The 17,238-nt window shown below is 42.8% G+C and overlaps 1 protein-coding gene across 3 annotated transcripts in view; it reads right to left on the minus strand.

Annotated features, from left to right (window-relative positions):
• TMEM108 (transmembrane protein 108) overlaps positions 1 to 16,513 on the minus strand; it is a 340,373-nt gene extending 323,860 nt beyond the window's left edge. For all 3 annotated transcript variants that reach the window (XM_060197000.1, XM_060196996.1, XM_060196999.1), the window contains exons 1-2: positions 16,410 to 16,513; positions 2,012 to 2,127 (exon numbers count right to left, since the gene is read on the minus strand). The gene's annotated coding sequence lies outside the window, so the exon portion shown is untranslated. The remainder of the gene's footprint in view (positions 1 to 2,011; positions 2,128 to 16,409) is intronic.
• Positions 16,514 to 17,238: the final 725 nt, after the last annotated feature.

Below are 17,238 nucleotides of genomic sequence, written 5' to 3' on the forward strand. Positions count from 1 at the left end.
TGATCCTTAACTAGATTTTTCTCTCCAGGAGACCTGGCTAGACTATAGGTTCTCCCCACATGTACCTGGGTGTTTTGTTTTGTTTTTCACATTCAACCTTACTTAAAAGTAACTAACTTAAGTTTCTGTCTTGTGATAAAAGACATTACACAGACCCCACAGCAATATATCTAAAAGTACTCCTTTTCTTTATACTAACTACAAAACAATCAACTCTCCCATCTGACAACCTACTTATAACCTCAACAACTCGGAGGTTACTGTGGGCTGGGGAGATACCATAGTAGTTATGCAAAATGTCTTTCATGCCTGAAGCATCAAAGGTCCCAGGTTCAATCCCCAGCACCACCATAAGTCAGATCTGAGCAGTGCTCTGATTAATAATAATAATAATAATGATGATGATGATGATGATGATGATGATGATGATGAAGTTGGTGATTATTCTTCAAAAAACAAATAGAACAACTTGGAGGCTACTTTGCCAAAATCTGGAATCATAAAGCAAGGAAAGAAATGTCTGGCAAAGTCTTATCTACCCTGTATTTTTGGATTTAAATTGCTCTTACACTTTTCCTCTTGGTGGATCACTGCATACATACCACAACAATCTACTTCCAGGTGAATGTAGAAAGTTTGGCAACAATAAGTCAAGAATGAAACACCAAGCTTGTTCTAGGAAACTTGGTAGCTCAGCAACCTCTCCCTCCTTTGTGGTCCAAATTCCCCTCCAAAGGCTCAAACTCAGACTTAGTTTTGCATGGGAAAAATATGATTCTTTTTTCAAATAATTGGCTCCCAAAACAGTTTTAGCACTGGGTAAACACAGATCATATTAGCAATTTAAGACTCAGCCCCTTTAAGCACCTACACCTTCCCCAACTCTAATTACTCTTCCCTTCCCAAAAGGTACCACTCATCTCTCTAGCATTCAGTGAGCCTCAATCACAAATATTTAGAACAATGACTTGGTTAGAGTAACAGAAGTATTCAGTGACCAGGGGAATGAAGTGTCCTCTTATGGATGGGAAAGTTCCACACAATGACACATCATTCTATCAAAATGCTAGCACGCCTCACCTGGAAAACATAGCACTTCCCTCCAATATTTGGGGCAAACAAAAGAGAAAAGAAAGTCAAATTGAAAAGAAGAAGGCATGCAATCCATCCATAATGAAACAGTGGCACAAAGACTGCCCAAGAATCAGTCTCAACCCCCCCTCCCTCCCCACACCTCCAGCAATACTACTCAAGGTACACAAACTCCTAAATCTCATTCCCTTTACCATGCCAAACAATTCTAGACCCAGATTTTAAATTACATCTTTTAAAGACTGTCTTTATCTCCACATCTTGTCATTTGTTTTAATTATGGTAATTTCTGAGCAACTAATATCAGTAATAGTAACAGAAATTCTTCCATGTTGCTAACAGGCTTAATTACTAAATTTATGCTGTTAATGTAGCTTTGGAGACTAATTTTTCAAAGGAGAACTCCTCTGAAGTTAAAATTGTGAATTAAAAATGTCTATGAAATCATTTTTTGAGCCATGCTGAGTCTTGGAAGAAGGGTTGGTGAAAATTTTCTTGCCACCACTCTAAGCTCTAGGCAGTATCAAGAGATAATCTATACAAACAAGCTTCAACACCATGAGTCAGGACCTGGAAAGAACAAATGGAAAGAAACAGCAGCTGAGAGGTGGCTCTTCCCAGGCCCTTCTCTATAATATATCCCAGCAAAACCCAACAATTCCTCCCATGTTATTCATACTCCTTACAAACTCATTTCAACTTTCCTGTGTTGAGACAATCTCAAGTATAGATTCTATCCCATCTCTTTATCACAAGTTTCTAGTCTGAGTTGTCAATTTGCATGTTGTCACTTAATTGAATCAATAAAAGACTTGGAAACCTCACTGCACTGCACTGGTTTCTTAAGGTTTCTGAGAGAAGAGCTTCTATGACTTAGTAAAACCAAAAAAAACAAGAGCAGAGAACACCTTTGCCTTACCCTGGAGAAGTGGGTGTGAGAGCCTTCAAATGCACTTACATCCATATGACCCTTTAGTTCTGCTGGTTTTCACCACTCATTGACTTGTGCATGTTGCAGAGATGTTCAATCACCAACTGCCAGAGACAAAAATAAACGAATGCATTAAGCCAAAGATCCACAACTTCAAGTCCCACAACACTACTCAAGTGAGTCTACTAGAGTGAGTGCTTAACACATATACTGAAACAAATACAGTGATTCAGTCACAATAAAGGGTCATTTCTGGTTCCTGTATATATCCTGGAGAGGTGAACAGGTCAGTCAGTGGAGTAAATAGGCACAGAGGGCAACAAAAGTCCTACCACCTGGAAATCAATCTGCAAGCTTGTCTTAGTGGTCCTTTCCATGCCAGTCAATTAGAAGAGTACATCAGCATGCAGGAATTCACAAATGCATGTTCTTTCCTTTTTTTTGCTTTTCTCCTAAAAATGTATCACAATATGTTCTACTTTTATTCACATTCTGCTGATAGAACTCAGTCAGATAGCCACAGCTAAGTTCATGGGCTACTACTAGACAGCAAGTAGTTAGTTTCTACTATAGGAGGTTGATTCCAATCTAACCAAGAAGGTAGCATCAGGTTTAGAGTCAAGTTCTGGGTGAGGTACTGACATAGTAACTTTGACTTTTTTTTTTAAGATTTTATTTATTAATGAGAAAGACCGGAGGAGAGAGAGAAAGAACCAGACATCGGGGGTCAGGCGGTAGCAGCAAGTTAAGCGCACATGGCGCAAAGCGCCAGGACTGGCATAAGGATCCTGGTTTGAGCCCCCAGCTCCCCACTTGCAGGGGAGTCACTTCACAAGCAGTGAAGCAGGTCTGCAAGTGTCTGTCTTTCTCTCCTCCTCTCTGTTTTCCCCTCCTTTCTCCATTTCTCTCTGTCCTATCCAACAATGACATCAACAACAATAATAATAACCACAACAACGATAAAACAACAGCAACAAAGGGGGCAAGAAAAGCCTCCAGGAGCAGTGGATTCATGGTGCAGGCACCTAGCCCCAGCAACAACCCTGGAGGCAAAAAAAAAAAAAAAAAAAAAAAACCAGACATTACTCTGGTACATGTGCTGCGGAGGTATCGATCCCAGGATCTCCTGCTTAAGAGTCCAACGCCCTATCCACTGCGCCACCTCCCGAACCACAAAAGTTTTTTTTTAATTTATTTCTTTATTGGGGAATTAATGTTTTACATTCAACAGTAAATACAATAGTTTGTACATGCATAACATTCCCCAGTTTCCCATTTAACAATACAACCTCCACTATGTCATTTATCATCCTTCATGGACCTGTATTCTCCCCACCCACCCAACCCAGAGTCTTTTACTTGGGTGCAATATGCCAATTCCATTTCAGGTTCGACTTGTGTTTTCTTTTCTGATCTTGTTTTTCAACTTCGGCCTGAGAGTGAGATCATCCCATATTCATCCTTCTGTTTCTGACTTATTTCACTCAACATGATTTTTTCAAGGTCCATCCAAGATCGGCTGAAAACGGTGAAGTCACCATTTTTTACAGCTGAGTAGTATTCCATTGTGTATCTAGACCACAACTTGCTCAGCCACTCATCTGTTCTTGGACACCTGGGTTGCTTCCAGGTGTTGGCTATTACAAATTGTGCTGCCAAGAACATATGTGTACACAGATTTTTTTGGATTGATGTGTTGAGTTCCTTAGGATATATCCCCAGGAGAGGAATTGCAGGGTCATAGGGTAGGTCCATTTCTAGCCTTCTGAGAGTTCTCCAGACTGTTCTCCACAGAGGGTGGAACAATTTACATTCCCACCAGCAGTGCAGGAGGGTTCCTTTGACCCCACACCCTTTCCAGCATTTGCTGCTGTTACCTTTTCTGATGTATGACATTCTCACAGGAGTGAAGTGATATCTCATTGTTGTCTTGATTTGCATTTCTCTGACAATCAGAGACTCGGAGCATTTTTTCATGTGTTTCTCAGCCTTTTGGATCTCTTCTGTGGTGAATATTCTGTCCAAGTCCTCCCCTCATTTTTGGATGGGGTTATTTGTTGTCTTGTTGTTGAGTCTGGCAAGCTCTTTATATATGTTGGTTATTAAACTCTTATCTGATGTATGGCATGTAAAGATCTTCTCCCATTCTGTGAGGGGTCTCTTGGTTTGGGTAGTGGTTTCTTTTGCTGTGAAGAAGCTTTTTAACTTGATGTAGTCCCATAGGTTTATACTTGCCTTAGTCTTCTTTGTAATTGGATTCGTTTCATTGAAAATGTCTTTAAAATTTATAAGGAAAAGAGTTCTGCCAATATTTTCCTCTAAGTATTTGATAGTTTGTGGTCTAACATCCAAGTCCTTGATCCATTTGGAATTTACTTTTGTATTTGGTGAAATACAGTGGTTCAGTTTCATTCTTCTGCATGTTTCAACCCATTGTTTCCAACACCATTTGTTGAGGAGACTCTGCTTTCCCCATTGAATAGTCTGGGCCCCTTTGTCAAAGATTAGATGTCCATAGGTGTGGGGCCTCATTTCTGGGCTCTCAATTCTATTCCACTGGTCAGTGTATCTATTCATGTTCCAGTACCAAGCAGTTTTGATGACATGATAGTATACATGGAAAAACCTAAGGAATCCAGCAAGAAGCTTTTGGAAATCATCAGGCAATACAGTAAGGTGTCAGGCTACAAAATTAACATTCAAAAGTCAGTGGCATTCCTCTATGCAAACACTAAGTTAGAAGAAATTGAAATCCAGAAAACAATTCCTTTTACTATAGCAACAAAAACAATAAAATATCTAGGAGTAAACCTAACCAAAGAAGTGAAAGACTTGTATACTGAAAATTATGAGTCAAAGAAATTGAAAAAGAAATACTCAAAGAAATTGAAAAAGACACAAAGAAGTGGAAAGAAGTTGGAAGAATTAACATCATCAAAATGAATATATTACCCAGAGCCATCTACAAATTTAATGCTATCCCCATCAAGATCCCAAGCACATTTTTTTAGGAGAATAGAAAAAATGCTACAAATGTTGATCTGGAACCAGAAAAGACCTAGAATTGCCAAAACAATCTTGAGAAAAAAGAACAGAACCGGAGGCATCACACTTCCAGATCTCAAACTGTATTATAGGGCCATTGTCATCACAAAAGGTTTTTGTTTTGTTTTGTTTTGTTTCTGCCGGGGAATCGAACTGGATCCATACGTGGGTCCTTGCACTTATGTCGGTACATTACCGCCCGGCCCATAACCTTGACTTGCTAGTTAATAGTTGTGGTGCTAGTAACACTGATTTTTCCTATCTATCAAATACCCTGTTTTCCTCACAGGGAAATGTGAGATTCAAAATGAACCAATGAACCAATGAGATACTTATCAAACTATTTTTTTAATTTCTTTATTGGGGGATTAATATTTTACAGTCAACAGTAAATACAGTAGTTTGTACATGTATTAACATTACTCAGTTTTCCATATAACAATACAACCCCCACTAGGTCCTCTGTCATCCTTTTCCAGGACCTGTACTCTTCCCCCACCCATCCCAGAGTCTTTTTACTTTGGTGAAATATACCATTCCAGTTCAGGTTCTACTTGTGATTCCTCTTCTGATCTTGTTTTTCAACTTCAATCTGTGAGTGCTTCTCAAACTTTAAACAACAGAATTTCATAGTCATGGGATTTTTGGAACTGGAAAGAATTTAAGTGGTTACTGTTTCCTCATTTATCAGACAAGGAAGAAAACTCAGAAGTCAATAATATTCCTAAAATTTCACAATTAACTCAGGAGTGCACTAGAATTACAATATAGAATTTTGACTTCTGTTGTTATATTATAAACTCGATTGATAACTTTCTGAAGAAAGACAATTTTCATTCTCCTGCTAAAGGCAGACTAATATTCTGGCCCATAACCATTCACCAGCATGGGTAAACATGGTATTTACTGTAGACAAGGTATCAAAGGACAAGAACTGGCAAGATAGCTCACCCAGAAGGGTGCCTGCCTTGCCATGTGTGCAGCCCAGGCTCAAGCCCCCCAGCACAGCACATAGGAAGCTTTCGTGTTATGTTTGTCCCTCTCTGTCTGTCCCTTTCTATCTGAAAAAGTCAGTGCAAAAGTGGTGAAACTGTATATACACAGGACTCTTGTAACAACAATAACAACAACAACAAAAATTTAAGTTGTTAAAGGGCAAACATCGAGTCTCTCAAATGTAGTGAACTCTGCCCAAATTAGATCTCCTATGCTCAAGTCTCATGTGACTTGGCATTAAATTCTGTATACACTCTAGGAAAAAAAAACTAATTTGTATTTTCAATGCATACAAACTTTGAGTCACTCTTATTTGGGGGCAACACAAAAACTGAGGGGGAAATGTGAGGTTCCTATTGTCTTAGGGTTCAAGAAGACAGTGGATAGTTATTGTTATCATCACATTATTTGGTGATAGGGTTAACTTTGGAAAGTCCCTTTGACAGGGTTTGGGGTATAGTACCCAGCATCTTGTATATAGCTGTGCTGTCAGTTGCTTCTGTTCTCCCTGGTCTAGGCTTTCGGGAGAGAACATATCAAAGACAGCCTATGTATTAAAAAGACTCAGTCTGTGTTTTAAGAAGTTCTAGACATATCATCAGTTTTTCGCCTCTCATATTAATTAAATAGTGGTTTATATAATGTTTACACTTTAATAGGATTGTACATAAACACCACTCCCACCACCAAAAGACTGTGTCCCATCCCCACCACCCACCCCCGCGCCCCACCCTCCACCATGCCACCCTCAATGGCCTCATGAAGCTCAATGGCCACCCTCCCCAATGGCCACCCTCCCCTTCACCACAGTGTTTTTACATTGGTGCCCAGCTCTCGATTTAATCAGATCCTGCTTTTAGTTTCCCTTTCTGTTCTTCTTACTCAACTTCTGTTGATGAGGGGGGACATCCTATACTCATCTTTATCTTTCTGACTTAGCTGACTTAACATAATTTCAAATCAAATAATATTGCATCCACAGATCGCAACCTAATCAACACAACGAGTGCCACCCCAGCATGCTTCACTTCAGACTGTGACCAGAGACTTCAGGTGTGGAATGACAACCCTTCAGCTTCATCACTCGGGTGAGACCTTTCCTTTCATAGTATTCTCTAATTCCATTCCAGGTGTTCCACTCCCCAATAAAGTCCCCAAACCTAGATATCCAGGTCCCCTGAGATAGAGCATAGGTTCACCCATGCCCATAAACTAGGGGAAAAATATATACCTGAAAGGAGAAGTACACAAGAGCATGCAATACCCCCAACACTTCATCTGCACTATTCCAGTCTTTAGGTCCATGATTGTTCAACAATTTGTTTGGCTTTGTATGTTAACTCTCTTTTCAGCCACCAGGTTCCGGATGCTGAGCAGACTTCCCTGAACAGACGACCCCATCAATGTGTACTGGAGCTCCGCTTCCTCAGAGCCCCACCCTACTAGGGAAATGAAGCACTTCTCTATGAAATAGCAGACTCCACCAAAAAGACGAGCATGAGAGTTACTGGAATCCCTGAGGAAGAAGAGAGAGAGACAGAAAGAGAGTGTGCGTGGAATAGAGAACATATTCAAAGAAATTTTAATGGAAAATTTTCCATACCAGAGCAATGTTCAAAATATAGAAATCCAAGAGGGTGACATATCATTGTGAAACTATCCGAAACCAGAATAAAAGAAAAATATATATTTTTCCCTGGTTTTTTAGACATGTGTGAACATATGCTCTATCTCAGGGGGACCTGGCCTATATCTAGGTTTTGGGACTTTATTAGGAAGTGAACCACCTGGAATGGAATTAGAGAATACTATGAAAGGAAAGGTCTCACCCGAGTGATGAAGCTGAAGGTTTGTCATTCCATACCTGAAGTCTCTGGACACAGTCTGAAGTGAAGCATGCTGGGGTGGCACTCATTGTGTTGATTAGGTTGTTATCAGTGGATGCAATATTATTTGATATGGATTGAGAGAAGCATGCAGGAAAGTGGGCCCCACCCTAAGGTTCCAGGACTGGGGGAAATATAGGCTCTATTGTGGAAATGTGAGGTTCCTACTGTCTTAGGGTTCAAGAAGACAATGGATAGTTATTGTTATCATCACATTATTTGGTAATTGGGTTAACTTTGAAAAGTCCCTTTGTTAGGGTTTGCTGTATAATACCCAGAATCTTATATATAGCTGTGCCACTGGTTGCTTCTGTTCTACCTGGTCTAGACTTTCGCGGGGAAGCAATTACAGAAGCCAGACCTTCCACCTTCTACAACCCACAACCACTCAGGTCCATACTCCCAGAGGGATAGAGAATGGGAAAGCTATCAGGGGAGGGGATGGGATATGGAGATTGGGTGGTGGGAATTGTGTGGAGTTGTACCCCACCTATCCTATGGTTTTGTTAATGTCTCCTTTCTTAAATAAAATAAAATAAAAAGAACAAAAAAAAATATTGCAGGCTACCAGGGAAAGGCAGAAAGTCACATATAAAGGTAGAACCATCAGGTTTTCATCAGATTTCTCATCACAAACCCTAGAGGCAAGAAGGGAGTGGAATGGCATATTCAAAGTATTAAAAGATAAGAATTGTCAGCCATGAACCCTATATCCTGCTAAATTATCCTTTAAATATGAGTGAGAAATAAAGATCTTTGCAAACCTTCAGAAACTGAAGTAATTCGCTACTACCAAACCTGACTTGCAAGAATTACTGAGAATTTCACATGAAAATAAGCAGCAAAGGAATTCTAAGTTTTAATGAGATGATCTGTATTAGAATAGAACCAGAAACACAGTAACAGCTATGTTCATGGCTGCATTATTCACAATAGTCAAAGTGGGAAGTAGCCTAAATGCCCATCACCAGATGAGGAGTTAAAGAAGCTATGGGATGGGGGCCAGGTGGTAACACACTGGGTAACACACATAGTGCAAAAAGTGCAAGAATCCCATTTCAAGCCCCAGCTTCCCATCTGCAAGGGGGTTGCTTCGCAAGCAGTGAAGCAGGTCTATAGGTATCTTTCTCTCCCCCTCTGTTTTCCCCTCCTCTCTCAATTTCTCTGCCAACAACAACAGCAGCAACAACAGGAGCAATAATGGGGGGAAAAAAGATGGCCGCCAGGAGCAGTGGATTCCTAATTCAAGCACCAAACCCCAGTGACAACCCTGGAGGCAAAAAAAAAAAAGTTATGGGATAGGGCAGGGGTAGATAGCATAATTGTTATGCAAAGCAACTCTCATGCCTGAGGTTCCAAAGTCCCAAATTCAATCCCCTGCACCACCATAAGCCAGAGCTTAACAGTGCTCTGGTAAAAAAAAAAAAAAAAGGAAGAAGAAGAAAAGTTATGGGATATATATTCCATAGAATACTACTCTGCAATCAAAAAAAGACGGTAGTGTGTCTTTTTGGGATAAAATGGATGGAACTAGAGGTGATTATACTTAGCAAAATAAGTAAAGAGGTGAAAGACAACTACCAGATGGTTTCACTCATATGGAATCTAGAGATCTGATTTACATGAACTTGCCAAAAAAAAAAATCCAAACAAAACAGAAGCAAGTAAACTGTAAGATTTGTGAGAACTCTGGTGGTTCTCTTTGAGAAGTGGGGAGATGGGGACACAGATCTCTGGTGGTGGGTATGGTGTGGAACTGTACATTGTATCTTACAATCTTGTAACAAACTATTTTTTTAAAATAATTTATTTCTTTATTGGAGAATTAATGTTTTACATTCAACAGTAAATACAATAGTTTGTACATGCATAACATTCCCCAGATTCCCATTTAACAATACAACCCCCACTATGTCATTCATCATCTTTCATGGACCTGTATTCTCCCCACCCACCCACCCACCCCAGAGTCTTTTACTTTGGTGTAATACTCCAATTCCATTTCAGGTTCGACTTGTGTTTTCTTTTCTAATCTTGTTTTTCAACTTCGGCCTGAGAGTGAGATCATCCCATATTCATCCTTCTGTTTCTGACTTATTTCACTCAACATTTTTTCAAGGTCCATCCAAGATCGGCTGAAAACGGTGAAGTCACCATTTTTTTACAGCTGAGTAGTATTCCATTGTGTATATATACCACAACTTGCTTAGCCACTCATCTGTTGTTGGACACCTGGGTTGCTTCCAGGTTTTGGCTATTACAAATTGTGCTGCAAGAACATATGTGTACACAGATCTTTTTGGATGGATGTGTTGGGTTCCTTAGGTTATATCCCCAGGAGAGGAGTTGAAGGATCATAGGGTAGGTCCATTTCTAGCCTTCTGAGAGTTCTCCAGACTGTTCTCCACAGAGGGTGGAACAATTTACATTCCCACCAGCAGTGCAGGAGGGTTCCTTTGACCCCACACCCTCTCCAGCATTTGTTGCTGTTACCTTTTCTGATGTATGACATTCTCACAGGAGTGAAGTGATATCTCATTGTTGTCTTGATTTGCATTTCTCTGACAATCAGAGACTTGGAGCATTTTTTCATGTGTTTCTCGGCCTTTTGGATCTCTTCTGTGGTGAATATTCTGTCCAAGTCCTCCCCCCATTTTTGGATGGGATTATTTGTTGTCTTGTTGTTGAGTTTGGCAAGCTCTTTATATATGTTGGTTATTAAACTCTTATCTGATGTATGGCATGTAACAAACTATTAATAACAAAAAATATTTTAAAAATACATCAGATTACAAAGAATCCAAGTATATTAATTATTCTTCTAACTACACAGTCCTCTGATATTGAATAACATCTGATTAGGAAATGACAATTCTAGAATATTGGAAGTGTTTTCTTACAGGAAGCAGTATGCAGATTGCCATGTGTGGTAGTCAGGTTTGAGCCCAATCCCCACAGCACTGAAGCAAGTTGTGGCATGTTTACCTGTCCGTGCATATCTATCTATTGCTCTATCTCTCTCCCCATCCCCCCCATCCAACCCCCACTCGTGGTGGCCTTTTTTTTTTTCCACTCCCATAGATATATAGAGAGGGCAATACCATAGTACCAAAGCTTCGTCTGTTGCCATAGCACCTCCCACCTATTGTGAGGCTCACATGCATGATGAACAGATACCCTGTGTAGGAAAAGTTTTTTTAAACCCAAAGATGTACAGTAAAGAATCCTGCTCAATCAGTCAACAAAGGAGAAAATGAACTAAACAAGGAAAAGCCTGATCTTGATTTCCTGCCCAAACTCAACAGGGTCCATGCTGCGGCTTTAAAATCCTATACTGAGGACTTACTCGGAATTGCCTTTGCTCGAGCCGGGTTAACACAGTCTTTCTGCATTCTGATAGCAGGTGAAGAAGAGAAAACTTAGATGAGTACAAGCTTGGGTCCCAGTTCTCTTAACTATCTCTTTATTACAAAAGAGCTCTGTTAGCTTGCTCAAGTCACTCAATTCCAAGTTGAAATCCACTATCTATAATAAGAAGACTGAATTAAACCATCTCAAGGGCTTCTTTCAAATATGAATTATTTAGATTCTAAGACAATGTACAATCATTTCTCTGGTAAGAAATTATTAGTGAGGCTGTTGTGGTTTTATTATTTGTTGGGGTTTTTTTTTCTGTCTTAACTTCACTGGGTTAAAATACCCTCTAGATAGGAGTCAGAAAGCCTTATTAGTCTCACATAGCCATAGAATTTGAGACTTGAAATTTTAAGAGACATGACTGCCTCAACAATCCAAGCGACCAAGTGAGAAAATGAGTTCAGAAAGAGATTAGAGGTTAACAATGCCACCGTGTTAGTGGACTGCCACCTAGCACCAGCAGGATTTTAGGAGTCAGCACTGGTGGGAAAAACCAGCTCATCAGTTCACTGAAGAGAGAGAAATAAACTTCAAACAAGCTGAGCCCCAGGATGGGAAAAAGCAGGTGACTACAGTAATGACACCCAGAGGCAGCATCCTATACTGGGGCAGGTTAAAGCTGAGACACCCTCACCCCACCCACCCCAGCATACACTATAACCTGGTAATAGCACCCCCTCCCTCAAGTATCACATGTATAAGATCTTTTTTAACAGTTTTTTTATCTTTATTTATTTATTGGACAGTGACAGCCAGAAGTCTAGAAGGAGGGAAGTGATAGAGACCTGCAACATTGCTTCACTCACAAACCTGCAACACTCACAAAGCTTTCCCCTTGTAGGTGGGGACCGGGGACTCAAACCTGGGTCCTTGCACTCTGTAACATGTGTATTCAACCAGGTGCACCACCACCTAGCCCAACATGTATAAAATTTATCTCAAGGGCAACAAAAGAGGGAAAAAAAATGGCCTCCAGGAGCAGTGGATTCCTGGTATAGGCACTGAGCCCCAGCAATAACCCTGGAGGCAAAAAAATATATATATCTCAAAGAACAGTTACTTTAACAGAGAGGAATAGATAAATATTTCCCAAATAATAAGGTCATCAAAAGCGAAGTTCAAGGTTTGAATTACTAATATAATCTTGAAAAGATAGCACTAATTGTATTTTCAACCTAGTTTAAGAAAAACTAAGATGACTTATTAGAAGTTTTCAAGTTTTACAAGAAATTAATTCAGAATAACTTGGACATCCTTTCTGTGGACAATCCTGAAGGATAGTAACTATTCTTCAATCAGCATTCATTCTTACCACTCTCTTCAAAGCCTGTAATTAATGAATACTGATTGGACTTGTCACATGTGTATCTCCATAGTCCTGTTCAAATGTATAAACTAATTCTGCAAAGAATGGAGTGCAATAGAATGCTTGGAGATTTGGTTCCTGGACCTGATGGCAGAGGAGGACCTAGTGGGGGTTGTATTGTTATGTAGAAAATTAGGAAATGTTATGTATGTACAAACTATTGTATTTTACTGTCAACTGTAAACCATTAATTCTCCAATAAAGAGATTTCTTTAAAAAAGAATGCTTGGAGATTTTTTTATTTCTTTATTGGGGGATTAATGTTTTACAGTCAACAGTAAATACAGTAATTTGTACATGCATAACATTTCCCAGTTTTCCACATAACAATACAACCCCCACTAGGTCCTCTGGCATCCTGTTCCAGGACCTGAACTCTCCCATCACCTCACCCCAGAGTTTTTTTGGTTTTTTGTTTTTGTTTTTTTTATTTTGGAGCAATACACCAACTCCAGTCCAAGTTCTGTTTAGTGTTTTCTCTTCTGATCTTGTTTTTCAACTTCTGCCTGTGAGTGATATCATCCCATATTCATGCTTCTGTTCTGTCTATGCTTGGAGATTTTAACTGAATCATAATTCAACCTTGTGTTCAACTGGTCACTAATATATATATATTTAAACCAGAACACTACTGAGTTCTGGTTTACAGCAGTGCTGGTGATTGAACCTGGGACTTTATAGCCTTAGATATGAAAGTCTTTTGCATAACCATTATGCCATCTCCCCAGCCCTCTTATTTTTAACAGAAACAGAGAAATTGAGAGGGAAGGGGGGTGAGAGAGAGAGAGAGACCTGCAGTACTGCTCCACCAATCATGAAACTTGCCCCCTGCAGGAACTTGAACCCAGATCACTGAGCATGATGTATGTGCTCTACCTGTTCCCCACCACCCATCCCCCCAAAGAAGTTTTCAACCCTATGCAATGATGCTTGACACTTTATTTTCCACCTGCTCCCCCAGGATACACAACAGCAAAATAACCACACCCATTCCACACACACACACACACACACACACACACACACACACTATTCCTACCTTACATAAACAATTTGACTTTCAGAATTTTTTTTTTTTTATTCTATGACAGATGACACAACCTTTCAAAATCTTATAGAACAAAAAGGAAATATTTTAGAATTGAGGCACTGCTGGTTTGCCAACTCCATGATTCTGCTCCTCCAGGAATTCTCAGAGACAGCAGTGCCATCTTCTGGTAGAAGGCTCAACGTGTTTTCTGGAAGCCTGTGGATTACTTGAGCCAAAGACCTAAAAGAAAGGCAGCCTACATTTGTGTTTATAAGCATTTCTTTTATTGATCACATTACAGGTGTAACTGATGCTTATAGCTTAAGACACAGACCCTCCCCAGGAGCCACCATCAGGGAAGGCAGTCTTCTGGAAGTCATATACATTCCAGCTAGGAGAGACAAAATGAGGCAGCTTTGCCTGGAATTGCCTGCTGAAGGCTCCAAAGGCAAGCAGCAGAGCTCCAAACTGAATTAAACATTTCTTGGCTCTCCTTTTCCCCCAATGTATCATGATCTCACCAGTGGCCCCGTCTGTGTCGATGTTATCCTGCTCCCCACCCCCCACCCCTTACAGAAAGCATCCAAAGAGGCTCAGGCCCCTCTTAATGTGAGGGCTCTTAGATTTACACAATGTGACACAGATCCTGCTCAGAGGACACTACTGCTTAGGCATGCAGGTCGGACTCTAATCTCTCTCATTCCTTTTCCCAGCCTCTGACCCAGGGGACTGAAATAACAGAAAGGAAATGATTTTGCTGTTGCTTTGAAAGCAATCCGTGTGGAGCTTTATTGAATCAGAGAATAAAACCTTGTCCTGTAGGTCACCAAGGTAGACTGCTTCCCTCAAGATGAAACAAGTCTGCCAATATCCCAGTTTTCCCTTGTGTGACCCAATAAGGATTCCTTGCCCTTTTCAAAAAAGAAAAAAAAAAAAAAGAAAGAAAGAAAGAAAACCCCTCCCACACACTAAACATAAACATTGTATGTCCTTTGTGTGGTTTATATAACAGAAGTGACATTTTTCTAAACACGCAGTATATACCTTTTCAAACTATACTGGCCCTTCCCTTTGAATGCCTTTTGCTTTGTTGTTGCATATTAGTTTTTTAAAAAATGACGAAATGTTCATCTAATTTGCTTTATGTTTCCGTATGTGTTTCAATTTCATATTATATTCCCAACAAGCTTTACAGCAACTTTTCTTTCTCTTTCATGCATCTCAGAAAACCCAAAGTTAATTGGCTGCAGCTTACAATTGAACTCGGTTCCGCCACCCCTCCCAAGACATTTTAAGTTTTACTTCTTCCATTAGGTTTACCTTGCCAACCAAAGTCATTTCTCAGCAAGGGTGGCCATTTCACAGGCACATGGGGTGGCTTGGGTGTCTGAGAAATCAGACTCCTTTTCTAAAGAAACAACCCTGTGCAGGGAAGGCAAGAGCGATAAATGGGTTTTGCGGTGATATCATGTGAGTGTGCAGGGAATCAGACTCTGGCCGTCTTCTGCCAGAAATAAATACATCCTCAGGGGGCTGCGGTCAAACTCCAGAGTACAACGAAGTCTTGCTAGTGACGGCTGAAACACCTAACTCCTCACGGAGCAAACTGACAAGCAGCCTCGTTCAGCGACTCGTCCAGTGGCTGCAGGAGGGGCGGCTGGAGCGAGGTTTCACACCTCAGCGCCTGGCCCAGTGCCTGCGGGCGGGGACCCCACCGCCCTCCGCGCCCAAAGTCGGTCTGGAAGGAAGGAGGCCTGGGCCGCCGCACTCGCTCCACACTCGCCTAGCTTCCCACCTGCCTGCGGCTTTCAACGTGCGCTTCGCAAAGAATCCAGGCGGACTGAACAGGTGGGAGTGCAGACCCCGCCTCCCCTTCTCCCTACAGCCCATTCCTAGGATGCGAGTGAGCACTCGCTGGCTTGGGGGGCGTCTCAGCTGACGGGGATGAATGCCTCCAGCCCCCCCTAAATAAATAAATAAATAAATAAATAGCCTTTCGTCTGAGCCTCCCGGGCAGGTCTGGTCCGCAGTTCGCTGCAGGCATCTCCTTCCCTCCCACCTCAAAACGCACCGCACGCTCTGGGATTCCTGTCGGGCCACCTCCTTTGCACCTGCTCCTCAGTCCCCCGGTGTTTTTGTTTTTTTTATGATTTTTCCCCTCCTCAGAGTGACGATCCGGGCCGGCTCCGGAGCCTGTGCGTACCCGGCGGGGCAGCCCGGAGTCGCCGGCGTCCAGGCCCGGGTCTCCACCAGCCGCCCCGCGGGAACCCGGACAGTGGGGCTCGGCCGCTACCGCGCTGGTCCGGCGAGCCCGCCCCCCCCCCACAGGCCGGGACCCCCGCGGCCCCGCGCTCACGTGCGGCAGGTCCCGCCGCGGGGGGGGCCTCCCGGCCCGGCCCCGAGCAGCACCCTCCCGCGGGAACAAAGCGGGGCCCGGCTGCAGGTGGGCGATCCCCGCGGGCAGGCGGGAGGACGGGCAAGGGAAACCGAGGCAGCGCGCGGCTGGCTGCGTCCGGGGCTGCTTCAACCGCGGGTTGAAGAGGGTTCCCTGCACAGGCGGACCCTACACCCGCCCGGGTTCCCTGACGCGCCAGCACCCGGCGGCTGAGAGGCAGCCGCAGGCAGGCAGCCGCAAGCGGCGCTTACCTGAGGAGCAGCTACCCGCTCCCTCCGACGGCTCGGGAGAAAGCCGGATGCTCGCGCACGCGCGATCGCGTCCTCTCGCCTCTGCGCCCCTGCGCGCCCCTACGACCGCGCTCTGGCCCTCCCCTGCCCTGTCCGTCAGCGCCTACGACAGCCAATCCGCTAGCGCGAGAGGCCCGGCTCCCACCACGTGTCCAGGCCAGCCAATCAAACCTCGGCCCCCCGCAGCACCGAACGTTCGGCTGTCCCCGGGGGTTCGGTTACCACCGTGCGAAGCTTGTTGCGAGGTGGGCACAAAGGGCTAAGTCTGTTTTCTGGGTCTGATTGGTGCAGGATGGACCAATGACTAAACCAGTTGGTGGCTCGAGCTGTAACTGGGACTAGCATTCATGGGCATCACCTTGGTGTCCTGTGAAATGCGGGCTCTGATCCGGTCATTCCAGTCTGGAGGAAGGGGGGACCCGCCAGTCTTGCTCAGCAGATGCAGGTGGGGATGCTGCCGCTTCTGGTCTGAGGCTCATGATTTGACCCACAAGATTGTAGGGACACCTGTCAAAATGGTGGTTCTAGCCCCTGCTGCTATCCTGTTATTTGGAGGTCTGACCGCCTTCTCCTTTTCCTTCCAGCCGTGATGTAAGGCATAACCCATAACTGACAGGGTGCCCTGATGTTGCTCACAGTTTAGGCACCGATTGAGGGAAGGGTCTTTAATTCCTCATCATTCATCCATGAGCGACCTGTGCCAACCGGGGTGGTTGGAATGTGGAAACCAGAAGTGGAACTGAATGAACTTCACAGAGAACATGCTTGAGAACACTAGGTCAGCATTCAT

The sequence above is a fragment of the Erinaceus europaeus genome, chromosome 1, assembly GCF_950295315.1.
Source record: "Erinaceus europaeus chromosome 1, mEriEur2.1, whole genome shotgun sequence".
Classification (NCBI taxonomy): Eukaryota; Metazoa; Chordata; class Mammalia; order Eulipotyphla; family Erinaceidae; genus Erinaceus; species Erinaceus europaeus.